The sequence below is a fragment of the Protopterus annectens genome, chromosome 1.part1, assembly GCF_019279795.1.
Source record: "Protopterus annectens isolate FY-2018-M chromosome 1.part1, PAN1.0, whole genome shotgun sequence".
NCBI classification, from domain to species: domain Eukaryota; kingdom Metazoa; phylum Chordata; order Ceratodontiformes; family Protopteridae; genus Protopterus; species Protopterus annectens.
The window spans coordinates 1219414845-1219437481 of record NC_056726.1 but is presented as its reverse complement, the minus strand read 5'-3'; positions in this window follow the sequence as shown (position 1 = coordinate 1219437481).

The window sequence follows — 22637 nt, the reverse complement described above, 5'->3', positions numbered from 1 at the left end:
GACATGACATGCTTGTATAAAGATATACATATACAAGACAGACATGCATGTGTGTTCTTTTTATCTAGAGTACATTTGTTTACAATGCACAAAAGCAAAAGGCAGACAACAGCAAATATAAATAAACATATGTTATAATTGTATAGTAACACCAAACAGTTAAAGTTCTGAATTTTAAAAATAAATAAAATCACAGATGGTATTAGTCAAACAGTTTTTGTAAAATTAATGGCAGGACAGTTAAATAGATAAATAAATAAAAAATACTGAAATCCATTTAAGGTAATTGTAAAATAATGTCTATTTATGTTGTATAAATGCATAGATATGCAAATCACAATCAAATTAAAGAAAAAAATGCCAAAATAATTAATTATAGTTTATAGAGTATAAAATGTGAGCTCAGACCTCCCTAGACTGAATGAATAGTTACAGGAAATGTTGGAAAGATCAGATAAACAACAAGACTGATTGCCAGATAAGTAGCTTGAGTTTTTCTAAAGCATCATTGTTATTAAAACATAATTGTTAAAATGTTTACAGGCAACACTATTTGGTAATTGTGATAAAATGTCACAATTGTGCATAGATGTCACTTATAATCTGTTTGCAAGTAAATGTTAAAAGGACAAAAAAACTCAGTTGCATCAAGTACAGCCAGCAAATGGGCTATAGTATATATACAGTTCAAATCAATTGTGCAGGAGGGTGTAAATACCTACTAGAGGTAATATACAGTGAAAGCTTTATTTAGTAACCTAATAAAATAAGTGTATAACCAAAGTGTTGGGCTGACATACATTCTATTCTCACAGCATAGGGCAGGTAAACAGTGCTGAAGTACTACAGGGAGAGGGGCACTTTCTCAGTTTTACACTGACTGTATAAGCAGTACTGCACAAGGGTCTGAAATAAAGCTACAGAAAAAATAAACAACAAGGGTCTGAAATAAAGCTACAGAAAAAATAAACAACAAGGGTCTGAAATAAAGCTACAGAAAAAATAAACAACAAGGGTCTAAAATAAAGCTAGAGGAAAAAATATCTCATTCCTTCTTGACAATACTCTTTTATGGGGGAAAAACAGGTATTAGTATATTAGAAATACTGGTAAACTGGATTAAACCTGACAGGATAAGATATTTTACAAGTTGTTAATAGCTATCATAATGGTTATTGTATTGTTTAGAATTAAATTCTATTTACAACCTGTTAAATTGTAAAGCTATACAAGAGATGGTTTAAAAAACAAGAGATGATTTAAAATTGCTTTATTAAAGCTATACAAGAGAGAATAAAGATATGCAAAATGCATAAATGTTTCTAATAGCAAGAATGGTCACTATTTCAATATGTTTTTGACAAAACAATGTTGGTATAAAAAAGCATGAATATTGACAAAACAATGTTGGTATAAAAAAGCATGAATATTTTTAATTGCTGAGTATGTAGTTTAAAATAACAGGACATATGGATATGGTATCAATTCCACTAGATATTTCTAAAGAGACATAAAAATTTTCCAAGATTTTGCTCAATATTAATGTTATTAAATTTGTAAGATTAGACTAAATGTACTTTACAGTCTTTGTATGTACAAATGCAGAAAAATTCAGTACAAATGAAATTAATGTCTAGTAATAAATATGTGTGAAAAAAACATATTTAAAGAAAACAATGGGTCCAGGATACCTACTAGATTGAAATGCATGAACAGCAAACAGTCTGTGTAAATACATACTGTACAGGATACATCGTAATAAGTTCAAAAGTAATTTGTCAAGTTGTAATATCACTGGTTTTACCCCAGTAAAATAATTGCTTTCAAATATTTATTATCTAAGCCCAGTTCAGTATTTTACCAAGATGTTATTGAGCAGTTCAGAGACATGAACACAATGTGATGGTTAAAATGACATTAAAACTGTATATTTTCAGCAGTGTATAAATGCTTGCAGTAGCACATAGTTATTGTCTCTTATAATTAATTCAACAGTTGCAAAGAGTTAATGAAACAATTCTAAGTCATAAATTAAATTCTGTGATTGCAAAAGAATAAATTAATCAAGTAAAATTAAAACAGACAACTCATAACTGATAAAATATTTTCACAGAATGGTCTGCAAAAGAAAAAGTTGTTAAATACATTCAGGTTTGGTAGTAATACATGTTTTCATTGTATTACCTATGTAAAATTGCATTTTGACTTGTATCAAAAGAAGACTATAGGTTTGTTTCTTAATGTGTTTTTTATATAGAATGTTTTGAGTATGTTTAAATATAGAGGGAATTGTTAGATATTATGAATATAAGGCTGAAATTAACTCTGTTGTAAATATGCTGAAAGAAAAAGTTTGCTTGAATATATGTATATAGTTTACAATGTGCATTCATACTATATGTATAACAGACAGGCTTCTCTTCACAGCATCAGAAAATGCCTAACAAGGCAATACTGGAAAACAAGCATTGCATGATTTTCTCATGTTTGTAGAACAAATATCTATTAACAGACATCCTTTTTTATAAATTCAGCAATACGTGATGTTTTTCCAGTAGGAACAGCTTATACAGATGTTTCCTTTCAGAATGGCATCCTCACATCAGCAAAAGTGTTTAAATCACAAAAGGACAATAGAAAAGACTAAAAACAGACATTATGTGACTTCCCACATAAGGCCAGAAAAACATACCAAGAGAAAATGTGTGCGTGACTAGCTCTGTATATAGCTATTGTAGTAATTCAGTTATGTGAGAGAAGGACAGAGAGAGGTATTTTGCAGAAGTCATCATTCATATCTGTAATGAAGGAAAACTTTGTAAATATATGCTACAAATCTGACAGACTACGTGTGGTTTGTTATAAAATAAGTTATCTGTAACTGTGCTTATAGCTGCAAAATATATTTCTTTATCAGTGTGCAATTTGAAAGTCTTAGTGCTTTAAACAGACTACAGATGGAGTCATGCAGAGCTATGTGTCTCTGATTCAGCAGTAACAGCACAGCAAGACTGTGTGTCTTAAGAAGACTTCAAATCCCACAGCAAGCAAGCAGTAAGTAAGCAAGCAGCAAGTAAGCTCCAGTAAGCAGAGCCATTTCAAGTACAGCCAGCAAATGGGCTATAGTATATATACAGTTCAAATCAATTGTGCAGGAGGGTGTAAATACCTACTAGAGGTAATATACAGTGAAAGCTTTATTTAGTAACCTAATAAAATAAGCGTGTAACCAAAGTGTTGGGCTGACATACATTCTATTCTCACAGCATAGGGCAGGTAAACAGTGCTGAAGTACTACAGGGGGAGGGGCACTTTCTCAGTTTTATACTGACTGTATAAGCAGTACTGCACAAGGGTCTGAAATAAAGCTACAGAAAAAATAAACAACAAGGGTCTGAAATAAAGCTACAGAAAAAATAAACAACAAGTGTCTGAAATAAAGCTACAGAAAAAATAAACAACAAGGGTCTGAAATAAAGCTACAGAAAAATAAACAACAAGGGTCTAAAATAAAGCTACAGGAAAAATATCTCCTTCCTTCTTGACAATACTCTTATGGGGGGAAAAACAGGTATTAGTGTATTAGAAATACTGGTAAACTGGATTAAACCTGACAGGATAAGATATTTTAGTAGCTATCATAATTATTGTATTATTTAGAATTAAATTGTATTTACAACCTGTTAAACTGTAAAGCTATACAAGAGATAGTTTAAAAAAACAAGAGATGGCTTAAAATTGATAAAGCTATACAAGACAGAATAAAGATATGCAAAATGCATAAATGTTTCTAATAGCAAGAATGGTCACTATTTTTAATATGTTTTTGGCAAAACAATGTTGGTATAAAAAGCATGAATATTTTTAATAATTGTTGAGTATGTAGTTTAAAATAACAGGACATATGAATTTGGCATCAATTCCACTAGATATTTCTAAAGAGACATTTTCCAAGATTTTGCTTAATATTAATGTTATTAAATTTGTAAGATTAGACTAAATGTACTTTATAGTCTTTGTATGTACAAAAGCAGAAGAATTCAGTACAAATGATAGTCTTTGTATGTACAAATGCAGAAGAATTCAGTACAAATGAGATTAATGTCTAGTAATAAATATGTGGGAAAAAACATATTTAAATAAAAAATGGGTCCAGGGTACCTACTAGATTGAAATGCATGAACAGCAAACAGTCTATGTAAATACATACTGTACAGAATACATTGTAATAAGTTTGAAAGTAATTTGTCAAGTTGTAATATCATTGGTTTTACCCCAGTAAAATAACTGCTTTCAAATATTTATTATCTAAGCCCAGTTCAGTACTTTACCAAGATGTTAATGGGCAGTTCAAAGACATGACCACAATGTTATGGTTAAAATGACATTAAAACTGTATATTTTCAGCAGTGTATAAATGCTTGCAGTAGCACATGGTTCTTGTCTTATAGTTAATTCAACAGTTGCAAAGAGTTAATGAAACAATTCTAAGTCATAAATTAAATTCTGTGATTGCAAAAGAATAAATTAATCAAGTAAAATTAAAACAGACACAGCTCATAACTGATAAAATATTTTCACAGAATGGTCTGAAAAAGAAAAAGTTGTTAAATACATTCAGGTTTGGTAGTAATACATGTTTTCATTGTATAAACTATGTAAAATTGCATTTTGACTTGTATCAAAAAAGACTAAAGGTTTTGTTTCTTAATGTGTTTTTTATATAGAATGTTTTGAGTATGTTTAAAAACAGAGGGAATTATTAGATATTATGAATATAAGGCTGAAATTAATTCTGTTGTAAATATGCTGAAAGAAAAAGTTTGCTTGAATATATGTATAGAGTTTACAATGTGCATTCATACTATATGTATAACAGACAGGCTTCTCTTCACAGCATCAGAAAATGCCTAACAAAGCAATACTGGAAAACAAGCATTGCATGATTTTCTCATGTTTGTAGAACAAATATCTATTAACAGACATCCTTTTTTATAAATTCAGCAATACGTGATGTTTTTCCAGTAGGAACAGCTTATACAGATGTTTCCTTTCAGAATGGCATCCTCACATCAGCAAAAGTGCTTAAATCACAAAAGGACAATAGAAAAGTCTAAAACAGACATTATGTGACTTCCCACATAAGGCCAGAAAAACATACCAAGAGGAAATGTGTGCGTGACTAGCTCTGTATATAGCTATTGTAGTAATTCAGTTATGTCAGAGAAGGACAGAGAGAGGTATTTTGTAGAAGTCATCATTCATATCTGTAATGAAGGAAAACTTTGTAAATATATGCTACAAATCTGACAGACTACGTGTGGTTTGTTATAAAATAAGTTATCTGTAACTGTGCTTATAGCTGCAAAATATATTTCTTTATCAGTGTGCAATCTGAAAGGCTTGGTGCTTTAAACAGACTACAGATGGATTCATGCAGAGCTACGTGTCTCTGATTCAGCAGTAAACAGCACAGTAAGACTGTGTGTCTTAAGGAGACTTCAAATCCCACAGCAAGCAGCAGCAAGCAGTAAGCAGCATCCATAAAATTTTTCAATTATATATCCAAAACTGCACAGGGTCAACTCAGAATAACACCCTACTCCACATTTCCTTTCACTACATTACCAATTATGTCTATTATGTCTATCTTCATATAGTCTAGGGAAGTGGGTTTCAGGTCATTTACACTCACATGGACTATGACTGATTCATGCTGCTACTTTTGGTCCAATGACCCAGGTACGTATGTAATGTGGCAGATCATAGCCCGTGATAAGCAACCGACCGTGACTTTCTCCTTACTCAGCCTGGTGAGGGAGAAATCAGTGTGTTTCACAATGAGGTTTCCAATGACCAGAATGTTGGTTGTGTGGTGGCTAACCTACCTTATGGGCATGGAAATAAGGTGCATAAGGTCCATGAGATGTGGCTGTATGTGTTGATGTGGCTTTTGTTTGGAAAGAGTGCATTCAGGGTTGCTGACAGTATTTGTTATGTGGGGTTCCTATCACGTCGTCAAACATTTAGATTGTCGAATGTCTAAATGTTGACACCTAAATGTCGAATGCTGAAAACCGTGAACGGCCAATTACGCAAATTTTTTCCCAGGTAAAATATTCACTTGGTCATCAGGGATTTGCCCTTTTCCCCGATGTAGAGCAATCTCGGAGTTGGTATATTTAGTTTGGAGGTGTGGGGGGCAAAGCCCCCACTTGGTTAGTGTTTTAAAATTTGTTTTTTTTTTTTTTTTTTGCCAATCAAATTTTTTCACAGCGAAAAAATTGTGTAATTGGCCATTTGCTGTTTTCAGCATTTGACATTTAGGTGTCGAAGTTTAGGCATTTGACAATCTAAATGTTCGATGTTGTAATATAGACGCATTATGTGTACTTCATCTAGGAAGTCTTTGGCATTTTGGAGGTTTGCATTTAAGTGCCTTACCATATGTGGGTCTATATGTCTCCTTTAAATTGTGTGTGATGGGTGCAGAGTGTGTACTACTGACAGCCTTACTGACATTAGGAGTACTTTTATGCAAAAGCTTTACCTGCAGGGACATTATGTAAATACAACTCTCACATGCCATATCAGTTTGTTTGAGAATTAACTGGTTTCCAGTAAACGTGAGGCAATTTCTACATTGCCTCAAGATGCCCATAACCACCAAGCTGGTAACAGAGATAGTGGGGAAAGTTCATATCCATGGCAACAGACCCACATAAAAGAACTTATCTCATGGATAGTACCTCACAAAGAGGATCCTAGACCTTAAACACTTGCCCCATATGGACAGACTAAAAAACTTCAACTATTCTCGGTCTCATATCGCCTACTTAGAGGCGATCTCTGCTTGACTTATAAATGTCTGACCCAGCTCTGTTAGAAATGCTATATCTAAAGAAATCCCAATCACTCCGCACCACATGCTCCAGAGACCTCATCCTCATTACCACAATCAAGAGAACAAGCTGGAGGGACAGGTTCATAACCCAGAGACTGTCCATGCTATGGAATAGACTTACCATACATGTCAAACAGAGCACCTCACTGGTCCTCTTCAAGAGAAATCTTGATGAATGGATGGGAAATAGAAAATTCACCCCGGGAATCACTCAGTGGCTCTACTTGACAGAAACACTGGGAACTAAGGTCGGGTGGCACGATGCTGGGGTATTCCTATGGGCTAGGCTTGTAAAGGCTCCAGGGCCATTAGCCAAGTACATACCTATGAACCTATGATTAGACAGTTGGAGTGAGAATATAAAGCAATATCAGGGGTATCCAGTTTGCAAATATGGACACAGTGATTGTCACTGCAAACTAGTTATTTTGTGTGCAACTAGGTATTGGTGAAATTTCATTCTTGCTTTTACAGTAAAAATGTCACTCAAGGTGTCTATGCCTATACATGGCACTACCAAACACTTGAGGGGAAACTAATAAGTAGACCCTGTAAATTTAAGGATAAAGTATTTAGGCAGATACTCTGAAGTTAGAAACAAATCAAGCAGTACTTACTGAAAAGAAAAAAATAGCTTGTCAAGAATACTGAAAACAAGATCTAGACTTCCTTTCAGATATTTATAAATCAAAATAGGTTTCTTTGTCTCTGAAAAAGCTTCCCTCTAGAATCAATCCTTGCCACACTTCTATACTCCATCTGTATTAAACATGTTTTATATGACCTCCTCCAACTTACACAGATCCTATATACAGATGGCATAGTTATCTTCAGATCTAGTTTTAAGCCAACCTTCCTTCACTGAATGAATAATTTATAAATCTGACACTAATTTTCAACCCTTCAATAACCAAAACCATGTGGTCTGATACTCCTTCCAAAACTTTCCACTTCATCAAAGAGCAGCTTCATCAAATGCCTTGAGATTTGGCTAGATCAAATATTTAACTTTTGTAGACACATTGAGAAAAGCAGAAAAAAATTAATATCATCAAGCCCACAAAATCTCTCATCTTAGTATACTAGCACAAACAGCTAGTGTAAAGGGAGTCCTTCCCCAGCTGGAATACAGCCTTCTTATCATCACAGCAGCTTGCAAAAAGAACTCTGACACTGTAAACCATTGCCAACAGAATCGGCCATTTCATTACTGACTCATCCCCAAATAGAATAATTTTCTCACTCTTTCCAAAGCCAACTAACTGTCCATAAAATAGACAGTTGACCTCTTATTTGGAGCTTAGCTTTTTAAACTACTGCATCTTGAAACATGTTAACCTCTAGCATCAAAGCTAGCTGAAAAACATCTCACTATAATCTGAGAACGTACTCTCAGACTACCCCAGCCTCCTAAGCACCACTACTAAATTACATCACAATAAACCCTCCTCCTTCAGTAAGGCCCTCACAGTTTTGTCACATTTTCCCCACTCACATAAAAGAACTTATATCATACTCAGACTTGCATTATATAAAAAGTACTTCCTCAAAGAAGCCCAGAACTTCTGCCTCCAAATGGATAATATCACCTAACCACCTCTCAACTTCTCTGATGTCTCCTCTGCTGCTTCCTCTTCTATTTCTTCAAGCCAAAGTCGCATTCATGTTATTATACTTACCAGTTAAGCTACTATGGGTGACACGCACAGTATCTTCCATTGTAAACCCGGTAGACAGTAAATGGTAAAGAAAATACTCTTAACTTCTCACTGAAATGACAAAACAATTTTATAACTGCTGCTGTAGAATCCACTAAGTTGCACATGGGCTTTCTCTTTTAGTGATTCTACCTCTGTAAAATCTTAGAATACATAAATGTAAGTACTGTATGTGCAACTATGTTGCAGTGGTGCAGCGGTAGCGTTGTCGCCTCAGAGCAAGAGTTCTCCAGGTCGATTCTCATCTGGAGTACCTTCTGTGCAGAGTCTGCATGTCCTCCCTGCATTCATGTGGGTTTCCTCTGGGTGCTCTGGTTTCCTCCCACAGTACAAAGACATGTGTCTGGAGCGTTTCTCCCTGGGCCTCCGCTGAAAATTGTCTTTGTTCTAAGTCGGACTTTCCTGATAAATGAATGTTAAATAAATAAACAGAACTACTGTATGTGTATAAATGTAAATAGAAATTTCACTGCTTTGTGTTTAACTGGAACTAAGTTTAATACAATGTAATCAAATGGAGCTTTTCTCCCTGGGACCCTGCTGAAAATGGGTATTACCCATTTGGACTTTCTCGGTAAACAAAGCTAAATAAATATAAATAAACTGTGTCTGATTCTTACTCAACTATATTTAATTGTTAATTTTCTATTCAAATTGTTTGTAATTGTTGCTAAATTTTGCCTTATATCTGTAATGATGGAATAGTTCAGCTCAGATCTGCACTGAAAAGGTTTCTCTTTGACCTAGTAATCAAATGCGTGCATGCATACAAAAATAAATAAAGAAAGCTAAATCAAATAAATGCATAGTGAGTGAATAGACAATTGGACAATTTAAGTGGACAGACTGGAAAAACATAGTGCTGAAACCATCCAAGTATGAAAAGTTGTATTAAACCACATTTGTTTATTTTCAGGTGCAGACATTCACTTTAGAATCTCCAATGACTATATTAATTGTGCTGGCAGAGCTGAAATCTATTTCAAATATTCATGGGGAACAGTCTGTGATGATTCATGGGACACTGAAGACGGTAATGTTTTATGCAACCAGATGGGTTGTGGAAATGTTTCAGTGACATTACGTCATGCTTATTTTGGAAAAGGCAGTGGGCCTGTATGGTTAAGCAATATCAACTGTGCTGGATCAGAGGAGTATCTGCTTCAGTGTCCATCTGATATGTACAATATAAATAGCTGCACACATTCAGGAGATGCTGGTGTCATCTGTACAGGTCTGTATTATTTTATTTTTTCCTTTGTTAGCTTCTTGCTATCAGTTTACTGCATCATTAAAGTAATTACTAAATAACAGGCCACAAGCCTGGACATCACATTTGCATCACACTTTGCACCCTAATCAATGTAATTTGTCTTATGTAAACATTACTGGCCAACTGGCCCTGATTAGCAATGTACTATTTATGGCCTGGTATCTACCATGACCCTACTTTCATACTTGTCCATGTTGTCTACATTATTATCTGGGTTACTCCTTCTGGTTAGAGGTCACCAGTCCACTAGGAAGCTGGTCAAATATTTTCAGAAGGGGAAGGGAAAACCAGAGAGATACCATAGCTACAAGCAGAGGTTCTGGGTTGTAGATGTTACAGACCTACTTCCTTATATGCTAGCTTCATCTAGGGAGGTTGGTCATGCCCTGATGCATGGTCTTGATAGCATCACCACTCCAGCCCATAGTATGTCACACTGCTTCCCCCAGAGGAAGATGAGGAGGCTAATCCTTTTCATTCCTTCCCCTCCCCACATCAACTGCAGCAGTCACCAGAGCCACTGATCAGACCCAGGGGTCTTGAGTCATAGACGGGCTTTTATGCCATTGTGGTGGTAAAATCAATAAAGCACAGACATTATATATCCAAAACTGCACAGGGTCAACTCAGAATAACACCCTACTCCACATTTCCTTTCACTACATTACCAAGCAAGATAATATGCATACATAATCTTTTTTTTTGTTTTTCATTTCTCCTATATCTTCTGTGCAGGTGAGCAATCTACAAGCAGTATGTTTGTACTAACTGTTGCCATTTTTTAATTGTTTCTTTTTTAATCTTAGAATGTATGATGACAGTGCCCAGTCCTTTTGTTCTCTTAGAAACAATAAAACCCCTTACTCCTTTGGTTAACTGGGTAAATTTTATTAGTCCTTTGTCCCGTCTTCATGACAAATCTTAGGTGGCATTCATAGTAACCAGAGGAAGACATCATGAAAATTCAAATTTTCTTACACATTTCTTACATTTAAAATGTATCGCTGGAATATGTATATGAAAGAAATAGTCATGGAGATTAATGAGACATGTGAGGATTTTTTTATTAATATCAATAAAAAGGACCTTATTAGACATGCTATTATACACAAAACATACAAAATATTTCTCCAGAAAGTAATACTTTTGTTAAAGTGGGTTTTGTTAGTGTGCAAAATAATAACACAGTACCACCATCTTGGAAATATACATTCACTGTGATAGCATTAAAATAAGAACAAGATAATTATATTCCTCATAGGGACCTGTCTCCCTTTTAAATGTTACTTATAAATTTTTTGTGTCTATTACGTGTAACAGACATTTTATCAGCATTAAAGATAATTAATTTGGTTTTATATTTAAGAGGCATACACAAAATAATATTAGGACAGCCATTAACATAACAAAGTATGACTATGCTAATAATTCAAATTTAGTTGTTGCATGCCTGAATATAGAAAATGCCTTTGATTCTTTAAATAGGAGTATTTACTTGAAGTCCTTGAATTAACTGTCTTTTCAAACTCATATATAAATTTAACTAAGGCAATTTATATTATTTCAATTGCTTATGTTAAAAAAGAAACACATAACAAGCCACGGAAATTACTAAAGATACTAAACTAGTACAATTATCTTCACTCTTATTTGCACCAGCAATGACAATTCAATTATAAAAGATGTGAAAATATAAGCTTTTAGAATAATAAATGGCTATCCATCAAATCTGTCATTACATACAGATGGTGGTTTACTTTTTCTAATATTAATTCATCTATAAATTCCTTAGATGTTGTTCTAAAACAATTTGAGATAATTTCTAAAATTACATTTATTGAAAGTAAAACAAACACACTATTAATTAATCAGAATTTAGACTAAATAATAATAAATCAATATAACTTCCACTGGAATTGTAAAAATACAAAACATTTGGTATGTATTTATCAAAAACATGAATGATATTGTTCAAAATATAATCAAATGCTTTAGAGAAGTGATTTCAGTCTGCTACCTACATACTTACCTATCTTTCTATCTATGTATAGGTTCATAGGTTCATAGGTTCATACTAGGCTATCTGCCCGAGGGCATTTACAAGCCTAGCCCATCGTTTTGTGGCTTACGCCACCCCTTTAGTACGGGGAACTAAACCCATTATTTTGCTGTGCCTCTGTCGAGCAATGACACTGAGGTAATCCCTGGGGTATATCTGCGATCTCCCATCCATTGGTCAAGATTTCTCTTGAACAAGGCCAGTGAGGTGCTCTGCCTCACATGTACCGGGATTTTGTTCCACAGCATAGGGAGTCTTTGGGTGATGAATCTATCCCTCCAGCACGTCCTATTAATAGTCGTGTCAAGGTTTAAGTCTCCCGCCCTTGTGGCTCTGATGGATCTGGATTTTTTGAGGTGAAGCATATTCATCAAATCTGGGTTTGACATGGCCTTGTATGTTAGGCAAAGGTCACCTCTGAGCAAGCGGTAAGTGACTGAGTAGAGCTGGAGTTCTTTCAGTCGGGCAGCATAGGACAGATTTTTGAGACCCTTTATCCTTTTGGTGAGGAACTTTGTGGCCTCTCCAGCTGCTGCAAGTGTCGGGTCAGATACATTCGAATGGGGCACTGTACTCAATCATTGGTCTGATGAGTGATGAGTAAAGGGAGACTATGACCTCCCTTGATCTAGATGAGAAACCCTTCATGATAAGGTGGGCAATGTAGAAGGTCTTCCTAACTACTTTAGCTACATGGGTGTCGAATGACAGACTACTATCAACTTGGGTCCCCAGGTCCCTGATAACTTCTTCTGCGCCAGTGGATTGCCACCTATTTGGTAGCTAGGGGTAACCTTGTTTTTCCCGAAGGGTATGACTATGCATTTTTGGCATTTAACTTTAGGCGTGGCTCTGGCACCAGTTATCCGCTTCTGTGAGACCCTTCTGAAGGATATCTGTGTCAGATGTGTTTTCTACTATGGCCCAGTTTGCAGTCATCTGCAAACTTGGTCAGCCATAACCCTCCTGTGTTTGCTTGTACTGGAGAAGTAGATGCCAAACAAGAGTGGGCCCAGGACTGAGCCCTGTGGGACACCACTTGTGACAGGCTTTGAGTCTGACATGGCGCCAGCAACTCTGACCCTGTGGGTTCTGTCACTCAGCCAGTTTGCAACCCATCTTGTGATGTATGGGTTGACATTTAAGCTGATGAGTTTTTCAATGATACCTGAGTGGGGTATTGTATCAAGGCCTTAGCCAGATCGAGGTAGGCTGTATGGACTGCCTTTCCTCATCAATGGCTTTGGTGACTGTTTCAAAAAGTCAACCAAATTTAAAAGGCATGATCTGCCTTTGACAAAGCCAAACTGGGCTGGATCCAAAGTCTGCAAATTCCCTATGTCTTTATTTATGAGGTCCATTATGATCCTCTCCATGGCTTTGCAGATAAGGCTTGTCAAACTAATGGGCCGGTAATTTCCAGGGTCGGTGGAGGCACCGCCTTTGTGAAGTGGTACCACAGTTGCAGTGCGCCACCCTGGGTAATTATCCAGAGGTAAGACTTTGATTAAACAGCTGTCCTAGCTGTGGGTTTAATTCCTCATTGAGTTCATGGAGCACACAGCCGGGGACACCAACAGGTCCCATGGATGCTGTGTTTTTTGCTTTGGAGAGAGCAGTTTTGACTTGACGCTGGAGATGTTTGGGGGCTGCAATCGCTTTGGTATAGATATCCCTCCTTTGGGAGAAGTTTGCACTGAACCTGTCAGCCAGTATGTTGGCAATGTCTGTAGGATCAGTAATCTTCACATCATTTTGAACTAGTTTGAGCATATCTGGGAGTTTCCTCCCAGGTTTCTAACATAGCTAAAGAAAGCCTTATGATTGTCTTTTGAGTCTTTAGCTATTTTTCTCTCGAAATTTGCTTTGGAAGATTTTATGAGAGCTCTTAGTTTTTTACTTATAGTGATCAAGGGTGTCTTACCTTTTAAGGATTTTGCTCTATCTTGTAGTAGCTTCCTCCTTTTGTTGTAGAGTTTGTTTATGGCTGGGGTCCACCAGACTGGACGCTTGCCTTTGGTACAAAGAGTCTTTGTTTTGTTTGGGATTGCCTTATCCATGCAGTCCTGTAGGTGCTGGTAGAAGGCATTTGTAAGTGATTCAGCGGCTTGAGTACTGTTTTCCGCCAGCTCGGGGGCCTTAAAGGAGACCACACTAGTCTTTAGAAGTGTGAAGTCGGCTTTTGATAAGTTCTTTACTATGGTCTTTTATTTCAGGTGGGGTGGGATGAGGACCTCCAGCGAGATTAGTTTGTGGTCTGATCTCACCAGTGAGGGGTACACCGTGTTGAACATTGTGCTCCCATGTTCGTGATGATGAGATCAAGTATGTTGTCTCCTCTTGTGGGGATGGTGACTAGTTGTTCCATGGCATTTGAATTTATGAATTCCAGGAACTTTTGGGCTAGGGTGTTTGGACTTGAGTAGTGTTCCCAGTCTATATTAGGGTAATTGAAGTCACCTAGTATGATGGTGTTTGGTGATACATTTATCCCCTCTAGTGTTTTCAGGAAGGCCATGTGAGGTTCCTGAGTTTGTGAGGGTGGCCTGTAACATGCTACAATTTGCAGAGCAGTCTTGCCTATGGTTAATTGCACCTGGATGGTCTCCGATGCATCGTGCATTGCCACCAGTCTTGAGGTGTGGGTGTCCTTGATGAATATGGATACCCCTCCTCCTTTCTTGGTATTATCCGGATTTTGGGGCCGGAACGCATGATATGAGGTAAAACCTGATAGCGCTGGGGTGCTCTTGGGAGCCTTGAACCAGGTTTCTGTCACAGCACAGACATCGATGTTCTCCATACTGAGAAGGGCCTCGAGTGCATTTTGAGATTTAGACTTCTGGCATTGAGCAGCATTACCCTTAGTTTTTTTTCTTTTTTATGTTCTAGGGTGGTAGGTTTAGAATTTGAGCCTTGCCTAAAAAAGACACTATGGGGGTGGCAAGAGCCTTTGCCAATATCCGGAATCCCAGGGGTGACAGGTGCAAGTCGCCCTTGCAAGCAGCGTGGCTTGTCCAGCATGTCATCCCAGGCAGACAGACACTGGATCCCCTTTGAATGACACCAGTGTTTAAGCCAATTGTTAAAGTTGATCATCTTATCTCTGTATTGTGGCATCATTTTTGGTGAAGGTAGGATACTGCTCAAGGTCAGGGTCATACCTGCCTGGGCTACATAATCAGAGAGCTCCTCAATGTCTCTTTTCATGTAGTCCAAGAAGGTACGTCTCAGGTCGTTTACACCAGCGTGGACAATGACTGAGTCATATTTGTACCTGCTGTTGAGAGACTTGAGTGCTTGCATTATGTGGCGGATTCTAGCGCCCGACAGGCAGCTTACTGTGACCTTCTCCTTATTCAGTCTGGTGAGCGGAATGTCAGTGTGTCTGACTATGGAGTCACCAATGACAAGTGTGTCTGGCATTGTGTTTGGCCTTAAGGGCTGTGACTGTTTGACACTCTGACTGTGAGGTCTATGTGTTGCAGGTGTTGTGTTCTGAGGTGGTGGTTGTTTGGGTGTCTGCTTTGGTGGCCTCTGTTGTTTTGGTAAATTTTTAATCAGAGCCTCCGAGTATGTCTTTGTGTGTTTATGTGTATGATTTGAGGTTGTAATGGTACTATGTGAGACTGGGTCTATAGTGTGTGTGGTAACCTTCTCCTCCTGACTGGTCTTGCCAGTCCTATGTTGAGAGAGCTCAGCCTCCAGTTTGGCCGTATAGTTGCATCTCTCACATGTATTTGTGTTTTGTGGGAGGAGGAGAGGGTTGTTCAGGTACATGAGGCAATTGTAACATTGCCTCAATATTCCCAGGTTCACCAGCTGAGCAGGAGAGGACACAAGCAACTGATCCCTCGACATGCTAGAAGGAATAGACAAAAAAGCTTTAAAAAGATTCCGGGGGGACGTGGGTGACCGAGAAATGGGGGGTTGCCTTTTTGGGGTACTATCTATGACAAGAGTGCCGTATCAGGGTAATAAGTACTGTAGGAGCAAGTGCTACGTTTAACAGATAGAGAATATTCTACTTGGAGTCAAGTAGAGATGATCTTTTTAATTATAGGATACGCTGATTAGATTAGTAGTATAGTTCGAGGAAGGTAGTTTTAAGGGAAAAATTGAAGAGTGGACTTTAGGTAGCCCGAATAGTTTAAACCTGCTTAACCGCCGCTGCCCTAGTGTGCAACAGTGGCAGCTCCGCGCTAAATCGCACTAAATCGCGCTAACGCACGTTTACCGCGTTTTATACCAGGGGGCTGGAAAAAGCTAGAAACTGTCCCAAAACGACCAATAAACTACTAGTTACTGGCTGAAACCTCACAAAACTGGACAAAAGGCAGCTCAATGCTTCCCCCTCTCACTGGTAAGCAAGGTAACTTCCTCTCCCCCAAATAAGGCAAGGAAACAGTACACAGGAACTACAACCATAGCCCAGGAATCAGCAACTCTGAAACTGGACTAAACTAGTAAAGCAGGAAAAACAAGAGATATTTTTTCTTTTTTTTTCACAAAACAGGCAGAAAACAGGTACAGCAAACACTTATAAATGCTATGAATCAGCTACTACAGCTTACACAGAAGAATTTGCTACAAATACAGTCAAATAGTAACAAACAAGGATTCCAAGTGCAATATTAAGTTAAATGCAGTATAAACAGCTTCAATGTAACAGAAAGGCAGGCAAAATACAGTCGCTAGGTATTCAGATGTGAAAAGCAACAAAAATTATACTTAGTATCAAGAAAAGTCGCTTATTCAGCTCTCTGCAGCCTGGATTACTCTGCATATTTTTGAAGATAGGTTAACTTTGATTAAAACGGCACTTCTACTAAAATACAAGCTACTTCCTTGATGTCAAATAAAGCATAACTTAGTGAGTTTAAAATATGTACTTACTTTTTGACATCTGAATAAATATAGAATTACTCTTGTATATCAATGACATTAAATTCAGGGATAATGGAAGCAGGCTTCTGGATTTTATTCTGTGACTTTGGGTTTTAAAGCAACATCTCATTTAATAGATTCCTATTACTCTGCAAAATGGTGAGTGTGTGTGTGTGTGTGTGTGTGTGTGTGTGTGTGTGTGTGTGTGTGTGTGTGTGTGTGTGTTTGTGTGTGTGTACACATACATATGCACACAATGTACACATAGACATACACTCTTTTATATAAATATATAATATATATATATATATATATATATATATATATATATATATATATATATATATATGTGTATGGATCAAGGACGTTTGCTCAAGTGAGCAAACGAACAAAATCCAAACGGCCAGGCATACTTATGTGAAAGTGCTTTTCACCGAAGAAACACTTTCACGTAAGTATGCCTGTTGCCAAGGCTGTACTACGGTGCGGGTAAGGGAAATTTCCCTTTTTCCCACTGTAGTGCGGTCTCGGAGGGAGAATATTAAAGTAGGGGGGATGTTGGGGGCACAGCCCCCCACATGGGGGGCTAATGGGGGTGAAGCCCCCCTGCTAAAATGTAAATGCAGTGTTTTATTTTTTTTTTGTAACACGCTTTAATGAAAGTGCTTTTTTGATAAAAGAGCTTTTGTTAAAGTGTGTTCGGTTATTATGGATTCGGCATTTGCTCACTTGAGCAAATGTCCTAGATCCATATATATAAATATATATATATATATATATATATATATATATACACACACACACACACACACACACACACACACACACACACACACACACACACACACACACATCTGAATAATCTATAGGTTTAATAAATAAATTGTTAAATAGTTGTTCAGAGTTTTCATATAAATAATATCATGAAAGCTGCTAAAACATGCATTTACATTTCTTGCTTAAAATGGATTTTCTCTTTTTGTCTATACCATTCACTGAAGACTATATTGGTACTTCTAACACTAACAAAATGCTGACATATACTCAACATGATTTATGTTGCTTTCAAGGAATCAAACAGTAAAAGGCAGAAAAAACAGGAATCAGACAGTTCCTTTTTTTCTGGTTCTTTCAAACAAAATCCACTAACTGTAGATTTCTCATGTTTCAGACTTTTTGTGACCTCTTCAGAATAGCATAAGTGGATTGTTTCGCTGTACTTCAAAAAACAGGACTTAAAACTCAACTGATGTCTATACACATTAAGGTACCTGCAAAATATCACAAACAACTTTCAAGCAAAGAGTAAAAAGTTTGCACAGACAAGCTATTCAGTAAAAAATGCAAGAAAAACCCATCCAAGTTAGAGTCTTCACTGTGTATTACCGAGAGGCTCCTGTATTGAAGGCCTATGGGATATTTGCAATTGATACTGTAAAGGACATATCTGTGTTTCAACTACATGGCTTCAGAATGCTTAAGATTACTTTTTAAGTTTTTATGTTTAAGGCTGTTTATGAACTCATTAGTATAGCATAAGTAGATTGTTTTGCTATACTTTAGAAACATAGGGCTTAAAATCAAGTTAATCTTCATACACATTAAAGTGCCTGCAAAATCTCCCAACCAACATCCAAGCAAAGGATAAAAAGCGTACAAAGTTAAACCATTCAGTAAAAACTGCAAGAAAGACTCAGCCAAGCTAGAGACTTCACTGTATAATACCTTAAACCTCCTGCACTGGAGGTTCATGGGATATATGCAAATGAGTCTTTCAGCTACATAGCTTTTGAAGGCCCTTGATTTAATGTCTTTGTAAAATGCACAACTCTGATTTTATAGCATGGCATGACCTGGTCTACTATAATTACAGGCTCACACAGTTTCTGTCTGTCTGTCTGTCTCACACACACACATACACACAGACACACACACACACAGACACACACACACACACACACACACACACACACACACACACACACACACACACACACACTAAGAGTCTCTGAGGTGTAGTCATAGGAAACATGCAAGCTGCACATTTTTCCATATTTGCAGTTTTCAAATGGCTTTCTAGCCAATTAGAAATACATGTTTTACTTCCCTTTCAAGGCACAATTATACAATTAAGCATTATATTTAACATCAGTAACTTAATAAGTCCCAAAGAAGGAATCCTGCTAATCTAAATGCAGGAATAACTGCAAAATTTATGGTGACCCAGTAAAAGGTATTACATCATATCTGTGTTCTAGTGTCTTTGTGGATGAAAATGGATGATTTATTATTATTTTTAAGTACATTTTTATTAAGTTGTCACTTAAAACATAGGCAAGCATACATTATCAGAAAAGAAAGCAAACTATATTAACATTTTCCATTACATAAATTATACAATACATATCTTTTCTTTCCTGGAAATATCAATCAAACATTACATAAATTGCAGAATGTCTTCCTTACCTTAAACCTCACTCCTCTTCCTGAATATTATTCTGCATGTATTGCTACCACAATTTCCATTTATTTATATCTAATTTTCTCCTTCCCTTTTCTAAAGATCCCTCATCCAATTATTTTATCTCTTTTATAATAGTAAATACTTCAAATACAATTGGTTCAGACTTAGATTTCCATTTTCTAGTAATTATTTCTGGCAGCCTAAAAAATAAACTTAATAAGGCCTTACTATGTCTAGACAATTCAGATCCTGTGTCCCAGTTCAAAAGCATCATTTCCTTAGTTACAGCCATTTGCTCATCCAATATTTCTGACAAAGTACTCTGTAGGGAATTTTTAGAATCTGCCAGCTCATTACACTCTCAGAACATATGTTCCTAGTTACCTCTTTCTTCCCCATCACACCTCCAACATTTGCTATCCCCCTTAAGGAAACAATTTCTGAAGTTTGCTTGGGGTATAAAAATACCTATGCAAACACTTCCAAGCAAAGATCATAAACTTTCTGGGTTGCATACTTGGGAGCTATACATATATCCAGATATTGTTCTCTTGTAAATTCATTTTCCAGTCTCTCTTCCTAATCTTCTCTAACTACCTCTAATTGATTCTACTAGTTATCATGCAATATTTTATATGCCCTACTAATTATCTTTTTATTTTTTTAACAGCAGCTGCTTCTGTTCTACATTCAACTAAAAACTATAGCAGACTAGGTCCTTCACTTAAGATTACCCTATATCTTTCTCTTTGCCTATACTCTGTTAGCAATCCCTGGTATGAAAGGCAGTCTCTAGTTTTTGCCTCATCCCACTCTATTACATTTTGCTCTCTAGTTATTTTCTCCCAATACCTTTGTTTCTTTGCCAGTGTTTTACAGTACATTCCACCCCCGCTTTCCTATTTTCTGTACCCCTACTGAAGTCATCCATATTGACAAAATCTCCTTTCTTCATTCTCATTTTGGCTTATTTCTTAGAATACTTTATGTTAATGTATGAATATAATATTCTGGATGGTTGTTATTTTTCTCCTTAAGGATCTGCATCCAAAATCACAGTCACTGTTTGTTTCTTGAATTCCCCCTGCTTCATCATTCCTTTCCATTCTGAGTTATAACCTTCTGCTTGTGTCATGTATATTAGCCTTAACTATGTAGCTCTAAAATATCCCTTCAAATTATGTAGTCCTATACCACCTTGTTCTATTGGATGGATTAACGTATCCCACTTAACTCTTGCCTTCTTCCCCTCCCAGATAAATTCATTCAACTCTTTATTAATTATTGTCCACCAATTTCTCTGATTGATAAGAATATGCTTGACCCGTGTATAAAACTAAAGGGATTTAAAGCATTTTCACTGCCTGTATCTTATTATACATACGCATAAACAAGAGATTCTAGTTTTTTAGTTTTTGTACTATCTCTTCTCATATAACTTTAGCTGCCATAATGGAAGCCTTTTTAATCCACACTCCAAAATACTTCAACATAGCATGTCCCCTTAAATATGGATATTGCTAACCCAATTCATGTATGGGTACATCATTTACAGCTATAGCCTTTGTCTTATCTTCATTGATTTTACACTAAGCACTAATATACCCCGGCACTTGATTGCCCAGCAGGGCAAGGTTCATTATTCACCCGTCACCAACCAAGCAACTAAGCAGCTCACCCTACTATTCAAGCATGACCAAAGGGCAATTTCAGGTATACGCTCCAGTCCAGCTGCTGAACCTGGGTATCCTGAGGCAATGTTACAACTGCCTCATGTACACAGACAACCCTCTCCTCCTACCACAAAACATTAACATATGTGAGAGATGTAATTATATAGCTAAACTGGAGGCTAAGCTCTCTCCACCCAAGACTGGAACAGGCAGTCATGAGGAGAAGGTTAACACTTGCACCACACCTCCAGCCTTACATAGACATACTAAACCAGCACTGGCAAAAAATACACATAAATACACAAAATCATACTCGGGCTCTAAATAAAAACCTGCAAAAGCATCAGACACCTTCAAAGCAGACACCCAAAAAACCTACACCTCCCATCACAAACCAGACAACACACAAAACACAAAATCTGTGTGCCGCATAATCACAGCCCTTAAGGTGAAATAACATACCTAACACACTAGTAATAGGCAACTCTATAGTCAGGCACAATGATGTCCCACTCACTAGCCTGGACAAGGAGAAGGTTACTGTTAGCTGACTGTCGGGTGCCAGAATCCGCAACATAACACAAGCACTTAGGTCACTCCAGAACAAGTACAGATATGACTCTGTCATTGTTCATGTTGGTGTGAATGACCTGAGATGTACCTCCCTGGACTACATGAAAAGGGACATGGAAGAGCTCTCTGATCATGTAGCCCAGGCAGGTATGACCCTGACCCTGAGTAGCATCCTGCACTCACCAAGAATGATACCGCAGTATAAAGAAAAAATGATCAATTTCAACAACTGGCTAAGCTTCTGGTGTCATTCAAAGGGGATCCAGTGTCTGTCAGCCTGGGACGACATGCTCGACAAGCCTCATTGCTTCGCAAGAGATGGCTTGTACCTGTCACCCCTAGGCTTTTGAATACTGGCCAAGGCTCTTGCTGCCCCCATAATGCCTTTTTTAGGCAAGGCTCAAAAGTCAATCCCACCTCCGTAAACAGCACAAATAAAAAAATGAGGGTTATGCTACTTAACACCAGGAGTTTAAATCTCAAAATGCACGCATTTGAAGCACTCCTCAGTATGGAGAACGTCGACATCTGTGCAGTAACTGAAACCTGGTTCAAGGCTCCAGAGAGCACCCCAGCACTACCAGACTACAACTCATACATTTCGGCCACAGAACATGGACCGAAACACAAAAGGAGGGGGTGTATCCATATTCATCAAAGATACCTACACCTCCAGGTTAGTGGAGCAGCATGATACCTCTGAGATCATCCATGTGCAACTAACATCGGGCAAATCTACAATGCAAATTGTGGCCTGCTACAGATCACCCTCCATGACCCAGGACCACCACTCCGCCTTTCTGGAGACACTGGAAAACATGAAGGTCCTACCAAACACCATGATATTGGGTGATTTCAATTACCCTACCATTAACTGTAAAAACTACTCAAGTACAAACTCCCAGGTCCAGTGCTTCCTGGAATTTATCAGTTCAAATGCCCTGGATCAGCTGGTAAACTCCCCTACCAGAGCTGAAAACATATTGTACCTGGTCATCACCAACATGGGCGACAGGTGTTCTGCAGCAGAGGTCAACCAGTCACTGATTAGATCAGACCATAAACTAATCACTTTGGATGTCCATA